The sequence below is a fragment of the Pygoscelis adeliae genome, unplaced genomic scaffold (genome assembly GCF_000699105.1).
Source record: "Pygoscelis adeliae isolate BGI_AS28 unplaced genomic scaffold, ASM69910v1 Scaffold86, whole genome shotgun sequence".
Classification (NCBI taxonomy): Eukaryota; Metazoa; Chordata; class Aves; order Sphenisciformes; family Spheniscidae; genus Pygoscelis; species Pygoscelis adeliae.
The window spans coordinates 1,596,220-1,610,862 of record NW_008824930.1 but is presented as its reverse complement, the minus strand read 5'-3'; positions in this window follow the sequence as shown (position 1 = coordinate 1,610,862).

The following is a 14,643-nucleotide window of genomic DNA, read 5'->3' as shown; positions in this document are numbered from 1 at the left end:
ATCTTAGCGAAGTGTAGCGTGATATTTGGTAGAACATGGTACCTGATTTAGAGTGACTTCTAAATCAACCTTTGTTTCATCGATAGGGAAGACAGGAAGAAATTTGATGAATGGGCTTGTAGAAGGATGTGTGGGATTACAATTTAACATATTAATGTCCTGTTGAAGCTGATGTGTGGGACAGAAATAATTCAACTTAAATCACATCAAGCTGGAATCTGTCAAAGAACAGGAATATTTGATTATTCAGGCATGGAATTCACTGGATTCAGACTTTCTGATATCACTTAAAACAATTCATTATTACTATTGTTATAACTTGGGATTGTGAATATAGAACATATTTGGTTGCTTTTAGTGAGCATGAGGTATACAACATTTTGACTATATCAACTTTTTTCATTATTGGATTCAACCTTTGGGTAGTGTGTATGAGTGTTTAAGTGATAATTAAAACTGTTGAATTTCTTACTACATGCATTACTCAAATTTAGTGCACCAAGACCTGCAAATCAATGCAGTTCTGAAAACAACTAGTGTATTTTGACAAAAGTCAAAAGGTCTTTTCTGTAACTGCCAATAGTAGTGAACTGAATATTCTCTTACTGAGGAAAAACATCTACAGTAACTTCATATTTCCCTCTGCTGTGGGTGGGTGGGGAAATCCTTGTGCATGTAAGGTTTACCTTTAAGATGGATGAGACTAGTGGTACTGATACTTAAATTAGCACGCCAGCTTCAGCAACAACAAATGTACTGGCAGCATAATTCTGCCAAGAAACTGCTCAGCCTTCAGAAAAACTATGGTTTTGGCAGGCAATCCTTTTTAAATATATATTAAGAAAAGAGGGATGGTAAAAGTGAGCTTTATAGCCACCTGGTAGACAATATTCTCTAGAAACTAGCCATGTTATATCTTTGCTAAGTATCTCACCTGGAGCTTAAATTTTTGAATAGCCTAACCTGCACAAGTTTTCAGAATTTTGGCAAAACGGACCTAAAGTATTGGGATGTAGGAGATATTTACCAGTTCTCTATTTTAAAGTTTATACATGCAGACTCATAGATGCTTTTATGCTTGACAGGTATGGATTACTGAAATTTCCAAAATGCCTGTACTACAGAATTCAGTAGAAGAAAAAATTGCCCAATTCAATTCTTGTTTACAATCAGTATCAAAACTCCCACTGTTGAGATGGTGGAGCTTGAAGATCAACTCTATTTGCATACAGTGAAAAAGCAATGCCAGTTTCATTGACTTTCATTACTGAAAGATCTCTTACAAGATTTTTTGAGAGCCCTCCCACATGAGTTGCCTGGTGAACTGAAAGGTGGAGAATGGACATAGGTGAGAAGGACAAGCTTAACCAAATAGCTTTGATTCTTTTCCTCTGAAGAGAAACATTTTGGGTTACTACTCTGGAAGTAACTGGCATAGGTAAAACTATGTGTGGTGATCACTAAACTAGTCTGCAAGTGTATAGCTCTCTTTTTTCCCAAAGGCAGCAAGCAAGTTCATTCTGATACCTTGAAAAACATGAGTACACCAGATGTATACAACTTAGAGGGGTACAGTTTTACAGTCTGTAAAGCACTGCTAAACTCAAACTTGAAACCTCATGTAATCAGAGACACCACATAATCAAGGCCTTCCAGTAAACTTTAGAAATCTGTTCAGCTAGGCAGTTTTTATCTTTAGTGATACCTATAACATTTTTATATATTCAAAATTTTGTATGTTCAAAAAACTTCAAAAAGTTTGTGGAAAGAAATTTGGATGAGATTAATCACTTTCACACAGTACTAGAAAATTATATCTGATCCAGACGAAGAGGTGATCAGACCCGTGAGTTCTTGAAAGTATAGTTTGCTACCTATTACTTCAGGAAGGAAGGCATAACTGGAAAGAGAAAACCGTGGAGGAACACTGGAGGGGGAAAAAAAAAGTCTGTTACAGGAGAAAAAACAGCATGAAAATTAATCATCTGTTGTTTTTCTTCCCCTTGGTAAATGGATTAAGGAACACATAGAAATGTAAAATTGTGCCTTCTGCTTTCCTATTCACATAAGAGAAAGGAACTCTTATTTTTTAGCTTGTCTTTTCCTGAGCAGAGGACGTATGGAGAAAACTTCCCATGCAGGTTTCTTTTTCTTTTTGTTTCAGTTTCAAATTTTTTCTTCAAAAGTCTAATGCTCTCTTAGCAAGCAGAAGTCTCCCATTCCTTTAGCTATGACAGGTATTGTTCAGGCAATTAGGGCTTGCCTGAATTTGAATCTGGTGGTGATTATTCCTTTGGAGTGTCATGCAAGTTTTCAAAGCGAAGCTGAAGAACAATGTGTCACCACGTGCATGGCAAAATCTCTCCAGATCCAACTGAAAGATATTTGGATGTTAATGCCTGACTCTCCCATGCCACTGAAGCCAACAGGACTGTTTGAAAATGTGGCCGTGGCTAAATGAATCTGTATAAACTAAGGTATGAATATTTGACTGTCAACTAACTTATGAGAAATTTTTTTCTTCTGATGAGACAATTGGTAAAAGGTCTTGAGCAAGAAGTTAATCCTCTAACGTTTATATGAAATGGGAATGTATCTTAGTGACATAACAAGTCCTCAAGTACAACGTCCTGAAGCAGATGAAGCCTTGTAAGAACTGGTCTTTAAGGTTGCTTAAATCTTGCTTTAACTCTTTGTTTAAGAATTTTAGTAAAATTTAAAATAGGAAACCTACTCGGGACTTCCTAAATACTACGCACAAGCAAAATCTCTTCATGAAATCCAAGCTAAAAACAATACGACTCATGACTTGTTAAGGCCACATTCAGGCTGGAGAGTATGCATGCCAAAGGCAGAAAATAAGTTAAACTTTTTATTGTGCTGCAAGTTTGGCCTGAGTAGATAATTTTATCTTGTACAAATGAGGACAAAAAAAGCATGCTAAAACTTAACTGAAGTAAGTTTACAAATTTGCATATTCTGAAGTCTTGTTTTATATGGAAGGAAATTGATGGGAGTCTTGCTCTTGTGTGTAAAAAAAACACTTTTAAAAGTTACCGTAAAGGTCTGCCAGTATATGAGTAAGAATAATAGCGGCCAATACTCCTGTGGATAGTCTTTTAAGAGTCAGCATTGCAAAGACAGTACACATTCTGCAGTTGAAGTGCACATCTTTGTTTTAGTAAAGTTCCTGGGAATATTTTGTGTATCTTTGAAAGGGAAAAACATGTTTTATAGATCAAGATAGGAAGAACCCTTTGTGAAAGGATTAACATTGTGAATATCTTTATTTGGAAAACAGTGCATCTACACAATAAAACCTTGCAAGCTTAGTAATAAAAATCAGAGAAATGTTATATGCAACGTGACTCCCTCTTTTTACATGTTTTGCCATTCATAAATTTCAGGATTGTCTCCTTTTCTTCAGCTGAGAAAGCTGTAGGGAAGAGCTAAAAGTAGGCCATGGACCAGAAACAGTTGCTGTCCTGTTCCCCTAGAGGACGAGGGTTGGGTGGCAGGTGGGTTTTGTATAAAGTTAGGTTTAGCAGCACCTTAATTAAGTTAAGGACATGAATTATGTTGCAGCCTTATAGGCAGCACAGCTCTTGCTGCTGGAGGTAATTTGATCCTAACACGGGAACAAAACCGCCTTCGGGCCATGGGTTGGCAGGATCTCCTGTATGGCTCAGGAGTCTCTCATAATGCAAGACTACAAAAGGAGTGGGAAGTCAATTGATAAAGTTAGCCAGAGCTCCTCAGCTTCTGTAATCTCACCACGATGTTGCATCCTGAAGTTACAAAAGAGACTGGAGTCCCATCAGATTTGCTTTTCACTGGACAACTGTCACAGTTAAAGATATGCTGGAAACAGTGAAGCTCAGAAACAGTGGTGTTTGGTGTATGTATATGCTGTCTGAGTAATGAAACTCTGTGCTAGTGTCTTGGATCATCTGTAAATGTAGCACCTGATCATAGTATATTCAAGTGCTTAATTACCTTGTTTTGCTCAGACTTATCAGCATGACAATAATGGTGATGTTCAGCTTTGCTTAATAGGACTTTTCTCTACTCAAATTCAATAAACCTTTGAAAGAAAGCAAACTTGTGAATCACCACACTGCACCAGGTCCTCAAATAATGAAACAAACTAATAAACCATGCCGTATCAATATTGCTGTGTTCTGGCATAACTTAGTTTACAAGAGGGTTTTTTTGTGGTGTACATTGTAGAAGGTTATTAAGATGACACTTGGTCAGCCTGGCCAGTTGCAAGATCCAGTTACAGTGTACTTTGGTGATAGGTATAACTCTTTGCAAGTGATCTTCAATCCTGAACCAAATTTTCTTCTTTCTGTTCTCCATTTTAATCTTATTCCTGTGAATAAAAATGTTTAGGATTAGTTGTTTTCAAAATGACATATTAATTTTCAGTTTCTAAGTACATAGTATATGATGGCATATGGTTTTTATATAGTCCTGGTAAGAAGTTGACCTTTTATCATTTTAGGACGGAGTCTTTTTCCTAAAGGTACTTTGTCAGTATGTCTTCAAAGAAAAGGAATGTGAGAAAGAAGCTTGTTTCTATGGAAACATTTTGTTTTCTTTGAAACATTCTTTTTTTCTTTAAAAAACAAACCATCTGAAATAAACACCATCAGTGTGACAGATGCAGATGTTCATGTATCTATTCCTTTGAGACAGGTTTTGCACAATTAGCTTTGTTTGGCAACTACTGCTGAAGAAATACATCTTAGTTGCTAGAGATATCAAGTAATACAGTGTTCTGGATCTCATTGGGTAGTGAATAATTGCCATCTTTGATTCTACTCAAGCCGGAACAAGGAAGTAATCTTGTGGCTGCTTGGGAATGTAAAGCCAGGCAGGATGCAAGTACTGACCCACTAGCCAAGGCTCTTATTTCCACCGCTGCCTCAGCGGTGTCCTGGCAATAGAATTTTTTTTTTTTTTTAATCATGGCACTATTTATTGTTGTTTGTGTATCCAAAAGCTCTCCATTGAAGTGCTGCCCCACATAACTGGCCTTTTTTGTGAGTATAGTGGAATTGTGCAGCTTGTGAGAAGTTGAGGGTAGAAGTAATTAATAATATGCAAGGGTTGCTTCTGAAATCTTGAGGGTAGCTAGCATGTGGTGTTTGAAACAGTCTGCAAATCCTCTGTCAAGCATGTGAATTAACTAGTCAAATGTTTGGCATACGTTGCCAAAAATAAATCCTTATTTACCTATTCTCTATCTTGCTATAAAGACTTCATAATGTCAATTTATGTCTTATAGTGATATTTGAGAGATGGCTGGTTCTGAAAGGGTAAGTGTTAACAACAGCGGTAAATATCTGAAAATACCTTGTTTATCTTGTAGGTGGGGGTTAGAAGCCTGCATTCAGGAGTGGAATTACTTTATGCTATCTTGTGAAAGAGTGGGCTAATGCTCTTAGCTAGAAAAAGTTTTAAGAAGAGCCTCATAAATTTCAACACGGTAAATGCAAAGTGCAGCCTGTGGGGACGAAGAGCTCTTTGCAACGGTATAGGCTGGGAACTGAATGGCTGTGGAGCTGCTCTACTGGAAAGGACCTTGGTGCCCTGGCAGACACGGGCTGAACACGAGCCAGCGGTGTGCCCTGGCAGCAAAGGTGGTCAAAGGTACGCTGGGCTGTATTAAAAGGAGCACAGCTGGTAGATGGGGGATGTGATTATTCCCCTCTACTCAGCACTGAGTAGACCCCATCCAGAACTTTGTGTCCAGTTTTGGCACTGCATCATAACCATTATAAGAATAATATTATGAAGGACTAATGATATCATATTATTGATATGAATAAACTGGAAAGAGTTTGGGGGGGCGCAGGGCTGGAGCAAATGTTTGGGGGCTGGAGCACTTGGTCTATGAGGAGAGGTTGAGGGGCTGAGGCTTGTTCAGCCTGAGTGAGAGAAGGCTTTTGGGAGGACCAATAGCATGTGCCAGTATCCACGTGGAAGTCATTAAGATGGAGCCAGGCTCTTCACTGCTCCAACAAAGTTGTCAGTTTAGACAGGATCATCAGTGCCTTCTATATTTAGTTTCTCTTGTTTTTAGCTAAACTGCTTTCAGCTGTTTTCTACAGCATTTAGTCACAGATATCAGTGTTAACTGAACACATGCTCAGACTTCTGAGAAGGGAAGGAGAAGGGGTGGTAATTAAGGAAACAATACAGTCTTATGTTTTGATTTTATTTATTTATTTATTAGTTCATCAAGGATCTGATTAAAGGAAACAGTAGTCAGAAGTAGCTTGGTTTAAAATTTATTTCCTAAAGCAATTATGTAGAACCAGGGTGGATGTTGACAGTTCCATGGAAGAGGTTGTATAAGGTCAAGTCATGTTAAATATCTGTACTGCAAGATACTTAGCTACAAGTAGCAGGGATCAATATTTAAGGATAAATAAATTCTAGACTAAAGTCTCTTCTGCTCTTGATAGTATTCCAATAATTTACTGAAAAATGTAAGGTTAAACATACTTTAGCTTTCCCCGGAAGGCAGCCAAATGTATCAATGCGGTGATTGTTGTTTTGTCTGAACTGGAAATGGCAAAAGAGACAAGGACGTGCAACTACTCTCAAGCTATGTTGTGGTAGCATACCGAAGTTAAGTCTTACACAGATCTTTACAACAGCTCCTTTTCAGTTAAAGTCAATCTGAAGATATAAATTTGTTGGTCTGCCTTTTCTTTGTCTTTGGTAAATTGTCTTATTAGTATCCAGCAAATTTAATAGGTGTTCTCAAAAGGAACAGTGATCTCCGCTTTCTGTAGGACTGTTCTTCGCTGAGCAGAAAAAGAAGTTTGTCATCTGGTAGTCTTTTGTCTAGAGCTCACTTCACTGGGAGGAGGAATTCATTGCCCACATGTTGCCAATAACCTTCCCCCCCCCAACACCCTCCAACTCTCTCTAAATGTGATGTTGAGTCCTCATTTAGATCTTAGAGTTAAGACTAGGACCGTAGAAAGATTCTTTTCTACAGTTTTTTACTGGGATTTCATTAATGATTCAAATAGTGGAAGTATTGTGCTGTAAAATGAAATAAAGTTCATGTACATGGTGCTTATCAGCCATTTAACTAGATATCTTTCATGAATATCTTCATTTAGGAATGCTGAGTCAGCTTCCAGAGCTAATTAAATTTATAAATATGGATACATAAATAATCATAAATGCATTTGTTGATTACAAGCCCAGAGCAATGCTAATTTTCTTGCAAGGAAATTTCAAAGACTGGTGAAAAAAAATAGGGTTGCAATTCAGTTTTAGTGTTCAGTACCTCCAAGATTAGACCACTAGCAACATACAGCATGAATAAGATGTGAGATCCTTTTAGCAGCCAAATACATCGCATAAACTCATCCAAATAAAGAGTTATGACAGTTTCAATGAAATAAACATGCAACTTTATTTACTGTGTGAATTCATACTTGAATCAGTGTTATCTACCTGTTTTTAATTTATAGCGTGACAAAGAGAAGGTCACATCTTATGACCTGTGTACAATATTTTCTTACCTCTTCATTGTTCTTATGAGATTAATTCCATTCAGTCCTTTGTATTAAATAAGAATTATGCTATACACAGATGATTAGTGTTTTTATTACTTTGTATTTATTTATCATGTAGAGTACGCTACTGTCATTAACTTTTCTGTACTTTGAGAAAATGTATTGTGCTCACAAACTGCAGAAAACCAATTACGAAGATGTGATTCATAGCTTACTCTAAAGTACTTATTAATTTGATGTACTTCATTTGAGGACTGAAGTTTACTAAAATAAGGTTTTACCTAAGTAACACTAAAGACTCTTGAGTCGTGCCAATGAGAGCTCATAATGGTTAGGGGTTTTATAGCCAAGCTGAACAAAATACAGAACTAAAGTATTGCTTGTCTCTGACGTGCACTAATTCCTATAGTTTAATCAATTTATTGTGGGTACCAAGCAGAACAGACCTATGCTGAAAAACAGACCTACACCAACCACAGGAAGGGAGGGGGGAAGAGAAATTCTCTGAAAGCACTAAGTTTTTCTACACTATGTTATACCTAATTCTCTATAGTTAGGAATGAAAGTATTGTGTTCTGTAATTTAAAAAACTTTTCTCTATTGGCTAAACAGAAAACTGTTTGTTCTTGATTGCTATGGAATAGGAACTTTGAATTTCTCCTTCTCCAAGTCTTAAATCTAACCTAAAAAAATTCCTATTTATATAACATATAAAAAATTTTTAAAATATTCTAATATATATTTTATAATAAATATTATATATATTATAGCCACAGTTAGAACAGTAAATTTTATACTGCCTTGTAATTTGATCAGTTGAATCTGTAACTTCTTGCTCTTTAAAAGACTAACCTATCTATTTAATCGTAATTCTCATTTAGTGTAAAACCTAAATCTTCTAAGTCCTAGTTGACTCAGTCTGGGATAGGGAGGGTTATCACAAGGCATCAGCACTGTGAGGTCTTTCTTTGGAGGACCATGACACTCCTGGTGATACTCCTTAATACTGGGGTTTGCTTGGGGCCGTCTTTGTATGTTTTCCTATTGCAACCTTTCAACTTTCCCCAGAATGTACTATGTGAACTACTTCTTTTTCCTATCCTTCAATTGTCAGATGTCTACCTTCTTCCGTGTATTGTGTAACAGTGGACGCCAACACCCATACATTTTCATGAAATATTTTTCATTTCTTATTTTTTCATAATATTTTCCATTTATTAATATTAAATACACAAATAAGCAGCAATTGGCTTGCTGCTACTTTACTTTCCACATACAACTACGTCTTTGCTTCTCTTATTCAAATATTTGATGAAAGTTGGCATTTGCTACCGATTTAATGGTTCACTGATCCTACTGTAACTTAAGTTAGATAATCCCTCAGCTGAATCTGCAGAATAGGAAGTAATTTAAAACAAAAGCTGTAGACAGTTGGTATTCTCTCTTGTTTTGGCCTTTCTTGCCTAAGCAACCAATGAGCCCAGAAGAATAAGGCACAGTAAATTCATTTTTGAAAACTGACACCGAGGTGATAATTATCATAAACCTGCAATTTTTATGGCTTAAATTAGCAGTTAAAGCAATAATTTTTTTATCTTAGTTTAAGAATAAGGTCATAAATATTCAAGGAAAACAATGTTTCCATTTTCTTTGAAATGTCTAAACATCTCTTAAAAATCTTGTTTATCCCTTTCACTAGTAGAAATTACAGGTAAAAGGGGGTGTGGGGTACAACAGTGATGTTGTTCCTAAAACTAACCTATGACACCACCACTGGAATTCTAGACAGAGGCAAAGTAATAATCTTAATTACTAACGTAAGATTTCCCCAACTTTTTATCAACTAAATAAGTTTGCTTGTCAGACTTTTCAATCTGACTAATTATTCTAATTGAGTGCATTATTCTGGAATTAATATATCTGGATCATAACATTCCTTTTAGATGGTAAAAATGCATCTTCAGAAGTGTTTCAGTAGGTATTTCAGCACATGATGAGTTAACCAAAATCATTCCACATAAGTGCAGTTAAGAGTTTAAGAAGTCTTTCTCATCTGGCAGTCTAAAATCTTAGAACTACTGCATTTTAGTACAGTCTCTTGCCTACAAGGTCCTGTTTTAAAGGATTATTGCCTTCTTTAGAGAGCTCTCAGTCACTTCTTTGAAATAAACCATTTTCTCATTCTGTAACCAAAACTAAAATGCTTTACAAAAGTAGTTGTGTGTACTCACAGTGTAGACAGTGTTTGAAATGTCTGTTCTAACCACAAAAACTGCCTTGTCTGTTTTCCAGGGAATCATAGTCATCATAACCAGTTAAAGCCAATTAAAGAAACTGATACTTGCCTCTATGGTTACATCAGGTAAAAATATAAACTTATCTGTAGTATTGCTCTTGATCAGTGAGTACCATTGGTTAAAATTCATTCATGTTCACTTGTTGCAGGAGCTTTGTGTGTGAAAACTCAGTGCTGGAAATCACAGGTTAATAATCCTTTCAGTTCATGGAAAGGAGAGCAAAGGACATTTTACTTCTAATCAGTTATCCACTTTCTTGTACTCGAATTGTAAGAGTGGAAGATTGCCTGATGTGCTTGTCTCCAGTTACAGTACTGTCTGCACCAACTGACAGGTGGGACTTTTTTTTTTTTTAAACTAGAGAAGTGCAAAGCACAGAACATGTTAAGAAGACATGAACTATTATACTTCTGAATTTAGGTTCAGGTGTATATAAATAAGAATTGGAAGTTTGCTGCTTCTATAACTGTTTTCTCCTGATGATAAAATGTCATCCATGAAAATCCTAGGCTGAATATTAAATGGTTTCTGTTTGTAATTTTGCAGTTGAATACTTTCAGCAACTGTTTTCCTTTTGAAGGGGAGGAACATAAATTCTGAATTATGGCCCACTGGCTTATTTGTCCCGTAATCTTCATTAGAACTTGACATATTCTTTCATGTTACAGTAAGTAGGATATCTTCCAGGATGTGCCTAAGGATGTGCTTTAAACTGAATCCAAGTTAAGGATTGAAAATAAGAAAGAGCTGTAGCCAACGCAAAGTGCTGTGTGGGTGGTGAAATGAATCTTCAAAAAAACCCTGGTGGAACAGCCTGAGCAACCATCAGTGCCCCTTAGGACTACAGTAGGATATTAATGTAAACTTGGTATTCAGTTGTTTAAGATATTAATGCCAGTTTTTTCTTAAAGAAGAACTTTACTAAAAATGAAGTAGTTGCCTCCTTAGGTGAAAGGTAACAAATTAGAGAAAATTGAATCCACAGACTATTTTCTACCAATTTCTGGGTAAAACTGAATGTTGTATAGTGTGGGAAAAGGGGTTGAAAAGTTCTGAAGTGTTTCACCATTCTTGTCGTATTGTCTCCTAATATATATCTTGAAAGCTATCACTACTGTATTCTCCTTTTTAACCCTTTATAGCATGGGCTTTGGGAAGAGGTGCTGTAAATTCTCCTTTCCCTAATAGGAGAATAAATGGAGGGGAGGCACAGACCACAAACAATATTTTTTAGACTGCGTTTAACTATCCTCAGCTCATAGATTTTGGGTTTTTATGACAAATTTCAATATAATGCAGTTTTTATATTTCAAGATATCTTTAGTCTATTTGATTCAACTGGGTCCCAATAGTGTCTGAAATCCTGCTGTTCTAGACAGCTTCCTTGCATTTTAAAGGAAAATCATGTACATATGGCATGTTAATTGGCAGCCAGAATGATTTGTAATTTTACGTCTGAGAGAAGAAACAAAAGATAGATGGTATGTCCTTGAAAGGAAATAGATGGTGTTCTCTGAACTGGAAAAACCTCAGTGCTAAGAAAACTGAGTATCTTTTAATGACAAGTGCTTGTTACTCACTGTATTTGGAGATATTTTTTTTAGACAGGTAACTTCCTAAATTGTAACATAGTTAATTCTGATGTCACCAAAAAGGAATTACTGTAACGTACCTGAGCTGAGAATTCGTAACTGAAGACACAAAAAAAAATTAATTTGAAAGACATAGTACAGTTTCCTGTTGTGTAATTTTAATTATGAGTGCAAACTTTACCGAAAATGGTTGATAACACTGTAAATAATACTAACAATATAACTGTGCAAAGCTACTTTAAGCACGGGCCTTGAAGCAAAAGGGTAAATGTTATTTACATCCAAGTGATGATTTTGACTCTCTTCTCCAGTAACCTAATATGAAACTTAATTAGCAATGGAAAGGATTTATAGTGTGCTTGCTGGTCAACTTTTGTGTTATGAATGGTGTTGGTTGTCTTTAAAACAAGTTCAAAGAGATATAATGTGTCCCTTCCATAGACATTTTTTAATTATGTGGCAATCTCTAGCAATAACTAGTCTTTATTCTGTTTGCTATATCGAATATTTGCACTTCTACTTTTGCTGTTAAAATCTACTGTAAAATTAGTAGACAGTTTTGTATAAGCTTTGGGTCAATATCACATTTTTACTTTGAGGTAAATGGGGACTTAAAACATGGGTGTGTGTCTTCGAAATAGGAAATAGGGATTCTTATTCCAGTCTCAATGGCTATGCTTTCCTTCCCTTCAGGGCAGGGTCTCTCACAAGTAGATCCGCTTCAAAGTATGTATCCACACATAACAGTTTCTAGGTTGTACAGAGCTGGGATAAAACAGTTTGTCAAATACATCAAGACTGTTGGTAAACAATGTTGGTGCATACATCTTCCAAAGCAGGTTGTGGTTTCTCACATTTAAAAAGATGTATAGGTCTTCCAACTGCAATCTCCTCACTCTTCAGTCAGCTATGTCCTGTGAAATTAGCCCAATGTAAAGTGGGGCCACAGCTGTAGAGCTTATGTAGAAGAATCAAGTTGTATCTTGGAAAATGAATAGAGCCTGAAACAGAAAAATGCTTTGGAAACACACTGAATATGAAGAGTAATACAAATAGAACCTTATTCTGCTTCTCCCAGTGTTGATTTAGCGTACTCTTTCTGAACCAACAGCAAACTCCCTAGAACTTCAATGCCCCCATATTTCTCTGTAATTAAAGTGAACTTGCACTTCAGGAGTGTTCAGAGTAGTCTCCAGAGTGAATTGGAGTATGATAATCAAATACTGCATAGTGACCAAAACATTTATATATCAGACGAAACTTCTGATGTTGTTGACTTTATATGTCTGTGCTGTATGACAGCTCTAACTCCAAACAGTGGGTGAATCAAGTCTTCAAATGGTAAATGGAGGAGAATTTCAAATAAACTAAATAATAAAGGCTAGGTTTCTCTAGTACTCTGATGCCCTGGCTGAGTTCTCTATTCTCAAGTTTCAAGCAACGTTAGCATGCCAAAATTTGGACACGTAGCTGTTATTCCTGGGACTTGTTGCTCCCTAGCTGTAAGAAGATTTCTGGGTACCACTTTTCTGCTTTTTTCTCAACCATTTTATCCTATTTTTTCTTTTTTTTTTTTTCTTTTTCTTGCTACGTAATCTGCCTAGCAAAAAGTAGTGTGAAGTACCCGTTTTTCTTTCCATAGAAGACTAAGTGCAATTGCCAGGCTTTTAGTTTCAGGGAATCAGATGAAAAGATAACACACAGTCATTTTCCAGATGTTTGCTCTCCTCCCTGTACAGATGTTTGATATGAACTTATGACTTATATTGGACTTTCTGGCAGTTCAGTAGTTATGTAAACTCAGATCAGTTCAGCCTCTGTAACCCGAGGAATAGGTGTGAAAGTACACTCTCATTAACCTTGCATGATCATTTCTAGGAATCACCTGTTTCCCTGGAAGTGTTTGGATACTCCTTTATTAAAGCACACTAATTTAGGTACCTACTTAAGAAAATTGAGCCATTTTTAATGGATGTACTGCTTTTGCAATGTTCAAATGATAGTTGATACCTAAGTAATTTATTTCACAGTCTAATAGCTCTATACAACTTGTTTAGTGGTGTGTATGTGAAAAACTATTTTGAAATTCTTCCTGTACTTGCCTCAGGGCTTTAATTAGCAGTTTTAGCTATTCATTCTAACAATTGTAGCTTGTTACTGATTTTTTTTTTTTTGGTGTTTGTTTCTGAATGTCCCTGCATTGCTATCCTTACCCTGCCAATTGTTTGCTTCAAATTTGTGACTGTCTTTTATGACACTTGTTCCCATTATTGGATTTTGATGACTATACTCTTCATATATTTCTCTATCGGAATGCAAATAGGAATCTGCTTCAAGGACAAATGGTTGTCTCCCTTGATTCTGTACCTGGATGAACCAGGTACAGTGGTTCAGTGCTTCTGTGGAACCAGGTCCTTTTAATACTTTCTAGAGTAACAAAATCTCATAAATTAGGCCAAAGTAAATAAGTTGGCACAACTCTTAAATCAACTGTAGTTCACTTTATTATGCTGTCTGACAAACATACATACATTCACATATCTATACGCACACATATTTCAGAAAAATGTTAGGTTTCTTGCCTGAAATCTTGTGTGCCACTTTAACAGATTTCAGCAGATTTCTAATATGTGGATTTTAATTCCTAAAACCAAAAAGACATTAATACACTTGTATAGTCAGGACCATGACAATGCTAAGAATAGATCTGAAACTTCATTTCCTTGATTGTAATGTCACTAGGGGAAAAGAAAATAATCTGTGGCATGTCTGTCTCTCACTTAGAAGTTACATTGTGAGATGGTGCAGCTTAAGATGTAAAGAAAAGTAAAGTAATGCTGACATGTCAAGGTAGCAGAAAGCTGCTCTGTCCATAATCTGCAGTTTAGAAGTATTCTGAAATGTGCAAAAAGAACTTCCTTTTTATTCAGAGTTAAAGGAAAGAAAACAAGATTTTTACAAACAAGAATTAGTTCTGGGTTTATATCTGCCATGATCCTTAAAAATCTTATGGTAACTTAGGCGTTTTTTCCACTGTCCAAAGGAAGGGTGGGGGAAAAAAAAAATCATTCTTCCAGACTCTGCTGGCAAAACAGGGGGTTTGCAGGTTTTTCCCCTTTCTTCCTATTAGTATTGCTGTGCTAAGCATATAAAAGGGGAAAAAAAACCCAACAAAACACCAAGCTCATAATCACCCTGTGGGATGTT